The sequence below is a fragment of the Eubalaena glacialis genome, chromosome 6 (genome assembly GCF_028564815.1).
Source record: "Eubalaena glacialis isolate mEubGla1 chromosome 6, mEubGla1.1.hap2.+ XY, whole genome shotgun sequence".
NCBI classification, from domain to species: Eukaryota; Metazoa; Chordata; class Mammalia; order Artiodactyla; family Balaenidae; genus Eubalaena; species Eubalaena glacialis.
In genome coordinates this window covers 137,141,602-137,155,738 of record NC_083721.1, presented here as the reverse complement: position 1 = coordinate 137,155,738, position 14,137 = coordinate 137,141,602, and positions in this window count along the sequence as shown.

Below are 14,137 nucleotides of genomic sequence, written 5' to 3'. Positions count from 1 at the left end.
TGAGCCCAAGCTTCGAAGTAAGGCCCTGATTATCCTTGCAAAACGAGAGGTGTGCAGCAGCTCCATGAGGCCTTCATCGTTGTTCTGCTTTAGTTTCAAGGTAGTAAGCTTTTCAACACTCCTAGGGGCCTTGCTTCAGCACCCGTTTCAGTACCAGAACACTGCGTAGAACCAGGAAGCTCTGCTCCTGCGTGTATGCTGCGTGTCAACCTAGAAATTAGAGACCGATGGCACAAGGCTAGTTTTCCCATTATGAAAGCTCCGTTGATGCGGCCCCGAAGCTACCTGAAAAGCACTGTTGTTACCGTGCTTTTACTTACAGCCGGCATGGTTCATAGAGAAAATGAGTTTTCTCGAAAGAAACCTTGTGCTTCCAGTTCCTAGTTGGAAGCTCACCGGGCTCTGCTCTATACCAAACGTGAAAGTCAATGTGAGCACTAGCCTCGAAGTAAGGCCCTGATTATCCTGGCAAAACGGGAGGCGTGCAGCAGCTCCATGAGACCTTCATCGCTGTTCTGCTTTAGTTTCACGGTAGTAAGCTTTCCAACATTCCTAGGGACTTTGCTTAAGCAACCGTTTCGGTACCAGAACCCTGCGTAGAGACAGTAAACTCTGGTCCTGCGTGTATGCTGCGTGTCAACCTAGAAATTGGAGACTGATGGCATAAGGCTTCTTTTCCCATTATGAAAGCTCCGTTCATGCGGCCTCGAAGCTACCTGAAAAGCATTGTTGTTGCCGGGGTTTTCCTCACTGCCGGCATGGTTCTGAGAAGAAAATGAGTTTTCTCCTAAGAAACCTTGGGTTTCCAGTTCCTTGTTGGAAGCTCACCCTGCTCTGCGCTATACCTAAAATGAAAGTCAACGTGAGCCCAAGCTTCGAAGTAAGGCCCTGATTATCCTTGCAAAACGAGAGGCGTGCAGCAGCTCCATGAGGCCTTCATCGTTGTTCTGCTTTAGTTTCAAGGTAGTAAGCTTTTCAACACTCCTAGGGGCCTTGCTTCAGCACCCGTTTCAGTACCAGAACACTGCATAGAACCAGGAAGCTCTGGTCCTGCGTGTATGCTGCGTGTCAACCTAGAAATTGGAGACTGATGGCATAAAGCTTCTTTTCCCATTATGAAAGCTCCGTTCATGCGGCCTCGAAGCTACCTGAAAAGCATGGTTGTTGCCGGGGTTTTGCTCACTGCCGGCATGGTTCTGAGAAGAAAATGAGTTTTCTCCTAAGAAACCTTGTGTTTCCAGTACCTTGTTGGAAGCTCACCCTGCTCTGCTCTATACCTAATGTGAAAGTCAACGTGAGCCCAAGCTTCGAACTAAGGCCCTGATTATCCTTGCAAAACGAGAGGCGTGCAGCAGCTCCATGAGGCCTTCATCGTTGTTCTGCTTTAGTTTCAAGGTACTAAGCTTTTCAACACTCCTAGGGGCCTTGCTTCAGCACCCGTTTCAGTACCAGAACACTGCGTAGAACCAGGAAGCTCTGCTCCTGCGTGTATGCTGCGTGTCAACTTAGAAATTAGAGACTGATGGCACAAGGCTTGTTTTCCCATTTTGAAAGCTCCAGTCATGCGGCCCCGAAGCTACCTGAAAAGCACTGTTGTTACCGTGCTTTTACTTACAGCCGGCATGGCACATAGAAGAAAATGAGTTTTCTCGAAAGAAACCTTGTGCTTCCAGTTCCTAGTTGGAAGCTCACCCTGCTCTGCTCTATACCTAAAGTGAAAGTCATGGTGAGCCCAAGCTTCGAAGCAAGGCCCTGATTATCCTGGCAAAACGGGAGGCGTGCAGCAGCTCCATGAGGCCTTCATCGCTGTTCTGCTTTAGTTTCACGGTAGTAAGCTTTCCAAGACTCCTAGGGACTTTGCTTAAGCCACCGTTTCGGTACCAGAACACTGCGTAGAGACAGTAAGCTCTGGTCCTGCGTGTATGCTGCGTGTCAACCTAGAAATTGGAGACTGATGGCATAAGGCTTCTTTTCCCATTATGAAAGCTCCGTTCATGCGGCCTCGAAGCTACCTGAAAAGCATTGTTGTTGCCGGGGTTTTCCTCACTGCCGGCATGGTTCTGAGAAGAAAATGAGTTTTCTCTTAATAAACCTGGTGTTTCCAGTTCCTTGTTGGAAGCTCACCCTGCTCTGCGCTATACCTAAAGTGAAAGTCAACGTGAGCCCAAGCTTCGAAGTAAGGCCCTGATTATCCTTGCAAAACGAGAGGTGTGCAGCAGCTCCATGAGGCCTTCATCGTTGTTCTGCTTTAGTTTGAAGGTAGTAAGCTTTTCAACACTCCTATGGGACTTGCTTCAGCACCCAGTTTCAGTACCAGAACACTGCGTAGAACCAGGAAGCTCTGCTTCTGCGTGTATGCTGCGTGTCAACCTAGAAATTAGAGACTGATGGCACAAGGCTAGTTTTCCCATTATGAAAGCTCCGTTGATGCGGCCCCGAAGCTACCTGAAAAGCACTGTTGTTACCGTGCTTTTACTTACAGCCGGCATGGTTCATAGAAGAAAATGAGTTTTCTCGAAAGAAACCTTGTGCTTCCAGTTCCTAGTTGGAAGCTCACCCTGCTCTGCTCTATACCAAACGTGAAAGTCAATGTGAGCACTAGCCTCGAAGTAAGGCCCTGATTATCCTGGCAAAACGGGAGGCGTGCAGCAGCTCCATGAGGCCTTCATCGCTGTTCTGCTTTAGTTTCACGGTAGTAAGCTTTCCAACATTCCTAGGGACTTTGCTTAAGCAACCGTTTCGGTACCAGAACACTGCGTAGAAACAGTAAGCTCTGGTCCTGCGTGTATGCTGCGTGTCAACCTAGAAATTGGAGACTGATGGCATAAGGCTTCTTTTCCCATTATGAAAGCTCCGTTCATGCGGCCTCGAAGCTACCTGAAAAGCATGGTTGTTGCCGGGGTTTTCCTCACTGCCGGCATGGTTCTGAGAAGAAAATGAGTTTTCTCCTGAGAAACCTTGGGTTTCCAGTTCCTTGTTGGAAGCTCACCCTGCTCTGCGCTATACCTAAAGTGAAAGTCAACGTGAGCCCAAGCTTCGAAGTAAGGCCCTGATTATCCTTGCAAAACGAGAGGTGTGCAGCAGCTCCATGAGGCCTTCATCGTTGTTCTGCTTTAGTTTCAAGGTAGTAAGCTTTTCAACACTCCTATGGGACTTGCTTCAGCACCCGTTTCAATCAGAACACTGCGTAGAACCAGGAAGCTCTGCTCCTGCGTGTATGCTGCGTGTCAACCTAGAAATTAGAGACTGATGGCACAAGGCTAGTTTTCCCATTATGAAAGCTCCGTTGATGCGGCCCCGAAGCTACCTGAAAAGCACTGTTGTTACCGTGCTTTTACTTACAGCCGGCATGGTTCATAGAAGAAAATGAGTTTTCTCGAAAGAAACCTTGTGCTTCCAGTTCCTAGTTGGAAGCTCACCCTGCTCTGCTCTATACCAAACGTGAAAGTCAATGTGAGCACTAGCCTCGAAGTAAGGCCCTGATTATCCTGGCAAAACGGGAGGCGTGCAGCAGCTCCATGAGGCCTTCATCGCTGTTCTGCTTTAGTTTCACGGTAGTAAGCTTTCCAACATTCCTAGGGACTTTGCTTAAGCAACCGTTTCGGTACCAGAACACTGCGTAGAGACAGTAAGCTCTGGTCCTGCGTGTATGCTGCGTGTCAACCTAGAAATTGGAGACTGATGGCATAAGGCTTCTTTTCCCATTATGAAAGCTCCGTTCATGCGGCCTCGAATCTACCTGAAAAGCATTGTTGTTGCCGGGGTTTTCCTCACTGCCGGCATGGTTCTGAGAAGAAAATGAGTTTTCTCCTGAGAAACCTGGGGTTTCCAGTTCCTTGTTGGAAGCTCACCCTGCTCTGCGCTATACCTAAAGTGAAAGTCAACGTGAGCCCAAGCTTCGAAGTAAGGCCCTGATTATCCTTGCAAAACGAGAGGCGTGCAGCAGCTCCATGAGGCCTTCATCGTTGTTCTGCTTTAGTTTCAAGGTAGTAAGCTTTTCAACACTCCTAGGGGCCTTGCTTCAGCACCCGTTTCAGTACCAGAACACTGCGTAGAACCAGGAAGCTCTGCTCCTGCGTGTATGCTGCGTGTCAACCTAGAAATTAGAGACTGATGGCACAAGGCTAGTTTTCCCATTATGAAAGCTCCGTTGATGCGGCCCCGAAGCTACCTGAAAAGCACTGTTGTTACCGTGCTTTTACTTACAGCCGGCATGGTTCATAGAAGAAAATGAGTTTTCTCGAAAGAAACCTTGTGCTTCCAGTTCCTAGTTGGAAGCTCACCCTGCTCTGCTCTATACCAAACGTGAAAGTCAATGTGAGCACTAGCCTCGAAGTAAGGCCCTGATTATCCTGGCAAAACGGGAGGCGTGCAGCAGCTCCATGAGGCCTTCATCGCTGTTCTGCTTTAGTTTCACGGTAGTAAGCTTTCCAAGACTCCTAGGGACTTTGCTTAAGCAACCGTTTCGGTACCAGAACACTGCGTAGAGACAGTAAACGCTGGTCCTGCGTGTATGCTGCGTGTCAACCTAGAAATTGGAGACTGATGGCATAAGGCTTCTTTTCCCATTATGAAAGCTCCGTTCATGCGGCCTCGAAGCTACCTGAAAAGCATTGTTGTTGCCGGGGTTTTCCTCACTGCCGGCATGGTTCTGAGAAGAAAATGAGTTTTCTCCTAAGAAACCTTGGGTTTCCAGTTCCTTGTTGGAAGCTCACCCTGCTCTGCGCTATACCTAAAATGAAAGTCAACGTGAGCCCAAGCTTCGAAGTAAGGCCCTGATTATCCTTGCAAAACGAGAGGCGTGCAGCAGCTCCATGAGGCCTTCATCGCTGTTCTGCTTTAGTTTCAAGGTAGTAAGCTTTTCAACACTCCTAGGGGCCTTGCTTCAGCACCCGTTTCAGTACCAGAACACTGCGTAGAACCAGGAAGCTCTGCTCCTGCGTGTATGCTGCGTGTCAACCTAGAAATTAGAGACTGATGGCACAAGGCTAGTTTTCCCATTATGAAAGCTCCGTTGATGCGGCCCCGAAGCTACCTGAAAAGCACTGTTGTTACCGTGCTTTTACTTACAGCCGGCATGGTTCATAGAAGAAAATGAGTTTTCTCGAAAGAAACCTTGTCCTTCCAGTTCCTAGTTGGAAGCTCACCCTGCTCTGCTCTATACCAAACGTGAAAGTCAATGTGAGCACTAGCCTCGAAGTAAGGCCCTGATTATCCTGGCAAAACGGGAGGCGTGCAGCAGCTCCATGAGGCCTTCATCGCTGTTCTGCTTTAGTTTCACGGTAGTAAGCTTTCCAAGACTCCTAGGGACTTTGCTTAAGCAACCGTTTCGGTACCAGAACACTGCGTAGAGACAGTAAGCTCTGGTCCTGCGTGTATGCTGCGTGTCAACCTAGAAATTGGAGACTGATGGCATAAGGCCTCTTTTCCCATTATGAAAGCTCTGTTCATGCGGCCTCGAAGCTACCTGAAAAGCATTGTTGTTGCCGGGGTTTTCCTCACTGCCGGCATGGTTCTGAGAAGAAAATGAGTTTTCTCCTAAGAAACCTGGGGTTTCCAGTTCCTTGTTGGAAGCTCACCCTGCTCTGCGCTATACCTAAAATGAAAGTCAACGTGAGCCCAAGCTTCGAAGTAAGGCCCTGATTATCCTTGCAAAACGAGAGGTGTGCAGCAGCTCCATGAGCCCTTCATCGTTGTTCTGCTTTAGTTTCAAGGTAGTAAGCTTTTCAACACTCCTAGGGGCCTTGCTTCAGCACCCGTTTCAGTCAGAACACTGCGTAGAACCAGGAAGCTCTGCTCCTGCGTGTATGCTGCGTGTCAACCTAGAAATTAGAGACTGATGGCACAAGCCTTGTTTTCCCATTTTGAAAGCTCCATTAATGCCCCCCGAAGCTACCTGAAAAGCACTGTTGTTACCGTGCTTTTAATTACAGCCGGCATGGCACATAGAAGAAAATGAGTTTTCTCGAAAGAAACCTTGTGCTTCCAGTTCCTAGTTGGAAGCTCACCCTGCTCTGCTCTATACCAAACGTGAAAGTCAATGTGAGCACTAGCCTCGAAGTAAGGCCCTGATTATCCTGGCAAAACGGGAGGCGTGCAGCAGCTCCATGAGGCCTTCATCGCTGTTCTGCTTTAGTTTCACGGTAGTAAATTTCCAACATTCCTAGGGACTTTGCTTCAGCACCCGTTTCAGTCAGAACACTGCGTAGAACCAGGAAGCTCTGCTCCTGCGTGTATGCTGCGTGTCAACCTAGAAATTAGAGACTCATGGCACAAGGCTAGTTTTCCCATTATGAAAGTTCCGTTGATGCGGCCCCGAAGCTACCTGAAAAGCACTGTTGTTACCGTGCTTTTACTTACAGCCGGCATGGTTCATAGAAGAAAATGAGTTTTCTCGAAAGAAACCTTGTGCTTCCAGTTCTTAGTTGGAAGCTCACCCTGCTCTGTCTATACCAAACGTGAAAGTCAATGTGAGCACTAGCCTCGAAGTAAGGCCCTGATTATCCTGGCAAAACGGGAGGCGTGCAGTAGCTCCATGAGGCCTTCATCGCTGTTCTGCTTTAGTTTCACAGTAGTAAGCTTTCCAACATTCCTAGGGACTTTGCTTAAGCAAACGTTTCGGTACCAGAACACTGCGTAGAGACAGTAAGCTCTGGTCCTGCGTGTATGCTGCGTGTCAACCTAGAAATTGGAGACCGATGGCATAAGGCTTCTTTTCCCATTATGAAAACTCCGTCCATGCGGCCTCGAAGCTACCTGAAAAGCATGGTTGTTGCCGGGGTTTTCCTCACTGCCGTCATGGTTCTGAGAAGAAAATGAGTTTTCTCCTAAGAAACCTTGGGTTTCCAGTTTCTTGTTGGAAGCGCACCCTTCTCTGCTCTATACCTAATGTGAAAGTCTACGTGAGCCCAAGCTTCGAAGTAAGGCCCTGATTATCCTTGCAAAACGAGAGGCGTGCAGCAGCTCCATGAGGCCTTCATCGTTGTTCTGCTTTAGTTTCAAGGTAGTAAGCTTTGCAACACTCCTAGGGGACTTGCTTCAGCACCCGTTTCAGTACCAGAACACTGCGTAGAACCAGGAAGCTCTGCTCCTGCGTGTATGCTGCGTGTCAACCTAGAAATTAGAGACCGATGGCACAAGGCTAGTTTTCCCATTATGAAAGCTCCGTTGATGCGGCCCCGAAGCTACCTGAAAAGCACTGTTGTTACCGTGCTTTTACTTACAGCCGGCATGGTTCATAGAAGAAAATGAGTTTTCTCGAAAGAAACCTTGTGCTTCCAGTTCCTAGTTGGAAGCTCACCCTGCTCTGCTCTATACCAAACGCGAAAGTCAATGTGAGCACTAGCCTCGAAGTAAGGCCCTGATTATCCTGGCAAAACGGGAGGCGTGCAGCAGCTCCATGAGGCCTTCATCGCTGTTCTGCTTTAGTTTCACGGTAGTAAGCTTTCCAAGACTCCTAGGGACTTTGCTTAAGCAACCGTTTCGGTACCAGAACACTGCGTAGAGACAGTAAGCTCTGGTCCTGCGTGTATGCTGCGTGTCAACCTAGAAATTGGAGACTGATGGCATAAGGCTTCTTTTCCCATTATGAAAGCTCCGTTCATGCGGCCTCGAAGCTACCTGAAAAGCATTGTTGTTGCCGGGGTTTTCCTCACTGCCGGCATGGTTCTGAGAAGAAAATGAGTTTTCTCCTAAGAAACCTTGGGTTTCCAGTTCCTTGTTGGAAGCTCACCCTGCTCTGCGCTATACCTAAAATGAAAGTCAACGTGAGCCCAAGCTTCGAAGTAAGGCCCTGATTATCCTTGCAAAAGGAGAGGGGTGCAGCAGCTCCATGAGGCCTTCATCGCTGTTCTGCTTTAGTTTCACGGTTGTAAGCTTTTCAACACTCCTAGGGGCCTTGCTTCAGCACCCGTTTCAGTACCAGAACACTGCGTAGAACCAGGAAGCTCTGCTCCTGCGTATATGCTGCGTGTCTACCTAGAAATTAGAGACTGATGGCACAAGGCTAGTTTTCCCATTACTAAAGCTCCGTTGATGCGGCCCCGAAGCTACCTGAAAAGCACTGTTGTTACCGTGCTTTTACTTACAGCCGGCATGGCACATAGAAGAAATGAGTTTTCTCCAAAGAAACCTTGTGCTTCCAGTTCCTAGTTGGAAGCTCACCCTGCTCTGCTCTATACCAAACGTGAAAGTCAATGTGAGCACTAGCCTCGAAGTAAGGCCCTGATTATCCTGGCAAAACAGGTGGCGTGCAGCAGCTCCATGAGGCCTTCATCGCTGTTCTGCTTTAGTTTCACGGTAGTAAGCTTTCCAAGACTCCTAGGGACTTTGCTTAAGCAACCGTTTCGGTACCAGAACACTGCGTAGAGACAGTAAGCTCTGGTCCTGCGTGTATGCTGCGTGTCAACCTAGAAATTGGAGACTGATGGCATAAGGCTTCTTTTCCCATTATGAAAGCTCCGTTCATGCGGCCTCGAAGCTACCTGAAAAGCATTGTTGTTGCCGGGGTTTTCCTCACTGCCGGCATGGTTCTGAGAAGAAAATGAGTTTTCTCCTAAGAAACCTTGGGTTTCCAGTTCCTTGTTGGAAGCTCACCCTGCTCTGCGCTATACCTAAAATGAAAGTCAACGTGAGCCCAAGCTTCGAAGTAAGGCCCTGATTATCCTTGCAAAACGAGAGGCGTGCAGCAGCTCCATGAGGCCTTCATCGTTGTTCTGCTTTAGTTTCAAGGTAGTAAGCTTTTCAACACTCCTAGGGGCCTTGCTTCAGCACCCGTTTCAGTACCAGAACACTGCGTAGAACCAGGAAGCTCTGGTCCTGCGTGTATGCTGCGTGTCAACCTAGAAATTAGAGACTGATGGCACAAGGCTAGTTTTCCCATTATGAAAGCTCTGTTGATGCGGCCCCGAAGCTACCTGAAAAGCACTGTTGTTACCGTGCTTTTACTTACAGCCGGCATGGTTCATAGAAGAAAATGAGTTTTCTCGAAAGAAACCTTGTGCTTCCAGTTCCTAGTTGGAAGCTCACCCTGCTCTGCTCTATACCAAACGTGAAAGTCAATGTCAGCACTAGCCTCGAAGTAAGGCCCTGATTATCCTGGCAAAACGGGAGGCGTGCAGCAGCTCCATGAGGCCTTCATCGCTGTTCTGCTTTAGTTTCACGGTAGTAAGCTTTCCAAGACTCCTAGGGACTTTGCTTAAGCAACCGTTTCGGTACCAGAACACTGCGTAGAGACAGTAAGCTCTGGTCCTGCGTGTATGCTGCGTGTCAACCTAGAAATTGGAGACTGATGGCATAAGGCTTCTTTTCCCATTATGAAAGCTCCGTTCATGCGGCCTCGAAGCTACCTGAAAAGCATTGTTGTTGCCGGGGTTTTCCTCACTGCCGGCATGGTTCTGAGAAGAAAATGAGTTTTCTCCTAAGAAACCTGGGGTTTCCAGTTCCTTGTTGGAAGCTCACCCTGCTCTGCGCTATACCTAAAATGAAAGTCAACGTGAGCCCAAGCTTCGAAGTAAGGCCCTGATTATCCTTGCAAAAGGAGAGGCGTGCAGCAGCTCCATGAGGCCTTCATCGCTGTTCTGCTTTAGTTTCAAGGTAGTAAGCTTTTCAACACTCCTAGGGGCCTTGCTTCAGCACCCGTTTCAGTCAGAACACTGCGTAGAACCAGGAAGCTCTGCTCCTGCTTGTATGCTGCGTGTCAACCTAGAAATTAGAGACCGATGGCACAAGGCTAGTTTTCCCATTATGAAAGCTCCGTTGATGCGGCCACGAAGCTACCTGAAAAGCACTGTTGTTACCGTGCTTTTACTTACAGCCGGCATGGTTCATAGAAGAAAATGAGTTTTCTCGAAAGAAACCTTGTGCTTCCAGTTCCTAGTTGGAAGCTCACCCTGCTCTGCTCTATACCAAACGTGAAAGTCAATGTGAGCACTAGCCTCGAAGTAAGGCCCTGATTATCCTGGCAAAACGGGAGGCGTGCAGCAGCTCCATGAGGCCTTCATCGCTGTTCTGCTTTAGTTTCACGGTAGTAAGCTTTCCAACATTCCTAGGGACTTTGCTTAAGCAACCGTTTCGGTACCAGAACACTGCGTAGAGACAGTAAGCTCTGGTCCTGCGTGTATGCTGCGTGTCAACCTAGAAATTGGAGACTGATGGCATAAGGCTTCTTTTCCCATTATGAAAGCTCCGTTCATGCGGCCTCGAAGCTACCTGAAAAGCATGGTTGTTGCCGGGGTTTTCCTCACTGCCGGCATGGTTCTGAGAAGAAAATGAGTTTTCTCCTAAGAAACCTTGGGTTTCCAGTTCCTTGTTGGAAGCTCACCCTGCTCTGCGCTATACCTAAAATGAAAGTCAACGTGAGCCCAAGCTTCGAAGTAAGGCCCTGATTATCCTTGCAAAACGAGAGGCGTGCAGCAGCTCCATGAGGCCTTCATCGCTGTTCTGCTTTAGTTTCAAGGTAGTAAGCTTTGCAACACTCCTATGGGACTTGCTTCAGCACCCGTTTCAGTACCAGAACACTGCGTAGAACCAGGAAGCTCTGCTCCTGCGTGTATGCTGCGTGTCAACCTAGAAATTAGAGACCGATGGCACAAGGCTAGTTTTCCCATTATGAAAGCTCCGTTGATGCGGCCCCGAAGCTACCTGAAAAGCACTGTTGTTACCGTGCTTTTACTTACAGCCGGCATGGTTCATAGAAGAAAATGAGTTTTCTCGAAAGAAACCTTGTGCTTCCAGTTCCTAGTTGGAAGCTCACCCGGCTCTGCTCTATACCAAACGTGAAAGTCAATGTGAGCACTAGCCTCGAAGTAAGGCCCTGATTATCCTGGCAAAACGGGAGGCGTGCAGCAGCTCCATGAGGCCTTCATCGCTGTTCTGCTTTAGTTTCACGGTAGTAAGCTTTCCAACATTCCTAGGGACTTTGCTTAAGCAACCGTTTCGGTACCAGAACCCTGCGTAGAGACAGTAAACTCTGGTCCTGCGTGTATGCTGCGTGTCAACCTAGAAATTGGAGACTGATGGCATAAGGCTTCTTTTCCCATTATGAAAGCTCCGTTCATGCGGCCTCGAAGCTACCTGAAAAGCATTGTTGTTGCCGGGGTTTTCCTCACTGCCGGCATGGTTCTGAGAAGAAAATGAGTTTTCTCCTAAGAAACCTGGGGTTTCCAGTTCCTTGTTGGAAGCTCACCCTGCTCTGCGCTATACCTAAAATGAAAGTCAACGTGAGCCCAAGCTTCGAAGTAAGGCCCTGATTATCCTTGCAAAACGAGAGGCGTGCAGCAGCTCCATGAGGCCTTCATCGCTGTTCTGCTTTAGTTTCACAGTTGTAAGCTTTTCAACACTCCTAGGGGCCTTGCTTCAGCACCCGTTTCAGTACCAGAACACTGCGTAGAACCAGGAAGCTCTGCTCCTGCGTGTATGCTGCGTGTCAACCTAGAAATTAGAGACTGATGGCACAAGGCTAGTTTTCCCATTATGAAAGCTCCGTTGATGCGGCCCCGAAGCTACCTGAAAAGCACTGTTGTTACCGTGCTTTTACTTACAGCCGGCATGGTTCATAGAAGAAAATGAGTTTTCTCGAAAGAAACCTTGTGCTTCCAGTTCCTAGTTGGAATCTCACCCTGCTCTGCTCTATACCAAACGTGAAAGTCAATGTGAGCACTAGCCTCGAAGTAAGGCCCTGATTATCCTGGCAAAACGGGAGGCGTGCAGCAGCTCCATGAGGCAGGCCTTCATCGCTGTTCTGCTTTAGTTTCACGGTAGTAAGCTTTCCAAGACTCCTAGGGACTTTGCTTAAGCAACCGTTTCGGTACCAGAACACTGCGTAGAGACAGTAAGCTCTGGTCCTGCGTGTATGCTGCGTGTCAACCTAGAAATTGGAGACTGATGGCATAAGGCTTCTTTTCCCATTATGAAAGCTCCGTTCATGCGGCCTCGAAGCTACCTGAAAAGCATTGTTGTTGCCGGGGTTTTCCTCACTGCCGGCATGGTTCTGAGAAGAAAATGAGTTTTCTCCTAAGAAACCTGGGGTTTCCAGTTCCTTGTTGGAAGCTCACCCTGCTCTGCGCTATACCTAAAATGAAAGTCAACGTGAGCCCAAGCTTCGAAGTAAGGCCCTGATTATCCTTGCAAAAGGAGAGGCGTGCAGCAGCTCCATGAGGCCTTCATCGCTGTTCTGCTTTAGTTTCAAGGTAGTAAGCTTTTCAACACTCCTAGGGGCCTTGCTTCAGCACCCGTTTCAGTCAGAACACTGCGTAGAACCAGGAAGCTGTGCTCCTGCTTGTATGCTGCGTGTCAACCTAGAAATTAGAGACCGATGGCACAAGGCTAGTTTTCCCATTATGAAAGCTCCGTTGATGCGGCCACGAAGCTACCTGAAAAGCACTGTTGTTACCGTGCTTTTACTTACAGCCGGCATGGTTCATAGAAGAAAATGAGTTTTCTCGAAAGAAACCTTGTGCTTCCAGTTCCTAGTTGGAAGCTCACCCTGCTCTGCTCTATACCAAACGTGAAAGTCAATGTGAGCACTAGCCTCGAAGTAAGGCCCTGATTATCCTGGCAAAACGGGAGGCGTGCAGCAGCTCCATGAGGCCTTCATCGCTGTTCTGCTTTAGTTTCACGGTAGTAAGCTTTCCAACATTCCTAGGGACTTTGCTTAAGCAACCGTTTCGGTACCAGAACACTGCGTAGAGACAGTAAGCTCTGGTCCTGCGTGTATGCTGCGTGTCAACCTAGAAATTGGAGACTGATGGCATAAGGCTTCTTTTCCCATTATGAAAGCTCCGTTCATGCGGCCTCGAAGCTACCTGAAAAGCATGGTTGTTGCCGGGGTTTTCCTCACTGCCGGCATGGTTCTGAGAAGAAAATGAGTTTTCTCCTAAGAAACCTTGGGTTTCCAGTTCCTTGTTGGAAGCTCACCCTGCTCTGCGCTATACCTAAAATGAAAGTCAACGTGAGCCCAAGCTTCGAAGTAAGGCCCTGATTATCCTTGCAAAACGAGAGGCGTGCAGCAGCTCCATGAGGCCTTCATCGCTGTTCTGCTTTAGTTTCAAGGTAGTAAGCTTTGCAACACTCCTATGGGACTTGCTTCAGCACCCGTTTCAGTACCAGAACACTGCGTAGAACCAGGAAGCTCTGCTCCTGCGTGTATGCTGCGTGTCAACCTAGAAATTAGAGACCGATGGCACAAGGCTAGTTTTCCCATTATGAAAGCTCCGTTGATGCGGCCCCGAAGCTACCTGAAAAGCACTGTTGTTACCGTGCTTTTACTTACAGCCGGCATGGTTCATAGAAGAAAATGAGTTTTCTCGAAAGAAACCTTGTGCTTCCAGTTCCTAGTTGGAAGCTCACCCGGCTCTGCTCTATACCAAACGTGAAAGTCAATGTGAGCACTAGCCTCGAAGTAAGGCCCTGATTATCCTGGCAAAACGGGAGGCGTGCAGCAGCTCCATGAGGCCTTCATCGCTGTTCTGCTTTAGTTTCACGGTAGTAAGCTTTCCAACATTCCTAGGGACTTTGCTTAAGCAACCGTTTCGGTACCAGAACCCTGCGTAGAGACAGTAAACTCTGGTCCTGCGTGTATGCTGCGTGTCAACCTAGAAATTGGAGACTGATGGCATAAGGCTTCTTTTCCCATTATGAAAGCTCCGTTCATGCGGCCTCGAAGCTACCTGAAAAGCATTGTTGTTGCCGGGGTTTTCCTCACTGCCGGCATGGTTCTGAGAAGAAAATGAGTTTTCTCCTAAGAAACCTGGGGTTTCCAGTTCCTTGTTGGAAGCTCACCCTGCTCTGCGCTATACCTAAAATGAAAGTCAACGTGAGCCCAAGCTTCGAAGTAAGGCCCTGATTATCCTTGCAAAACGAGAGGCGTGCAGCAGCTCCATGAGGCCTTCATCGCTGTTCTGCTTTAGTTTCACAGTTGTAAGCTTTTCAACACTCCTAGGGGCCTTGCTTCAGCACCCGTTTCAGTACCAGAACACTGCGTAGAACCAGGAAGCTCTGCTCCTGCGTGTATGCTGCGTGTCAACCTAGAAATTAGAGACTGATGGCACAAGGCTAGTTTTCCCATTATGAAAGCTCCGTTGATGCGGCCCCGAAGCTACCTGAAAAGCACTGTTGTTACCGTGCTTTTACTTACAGC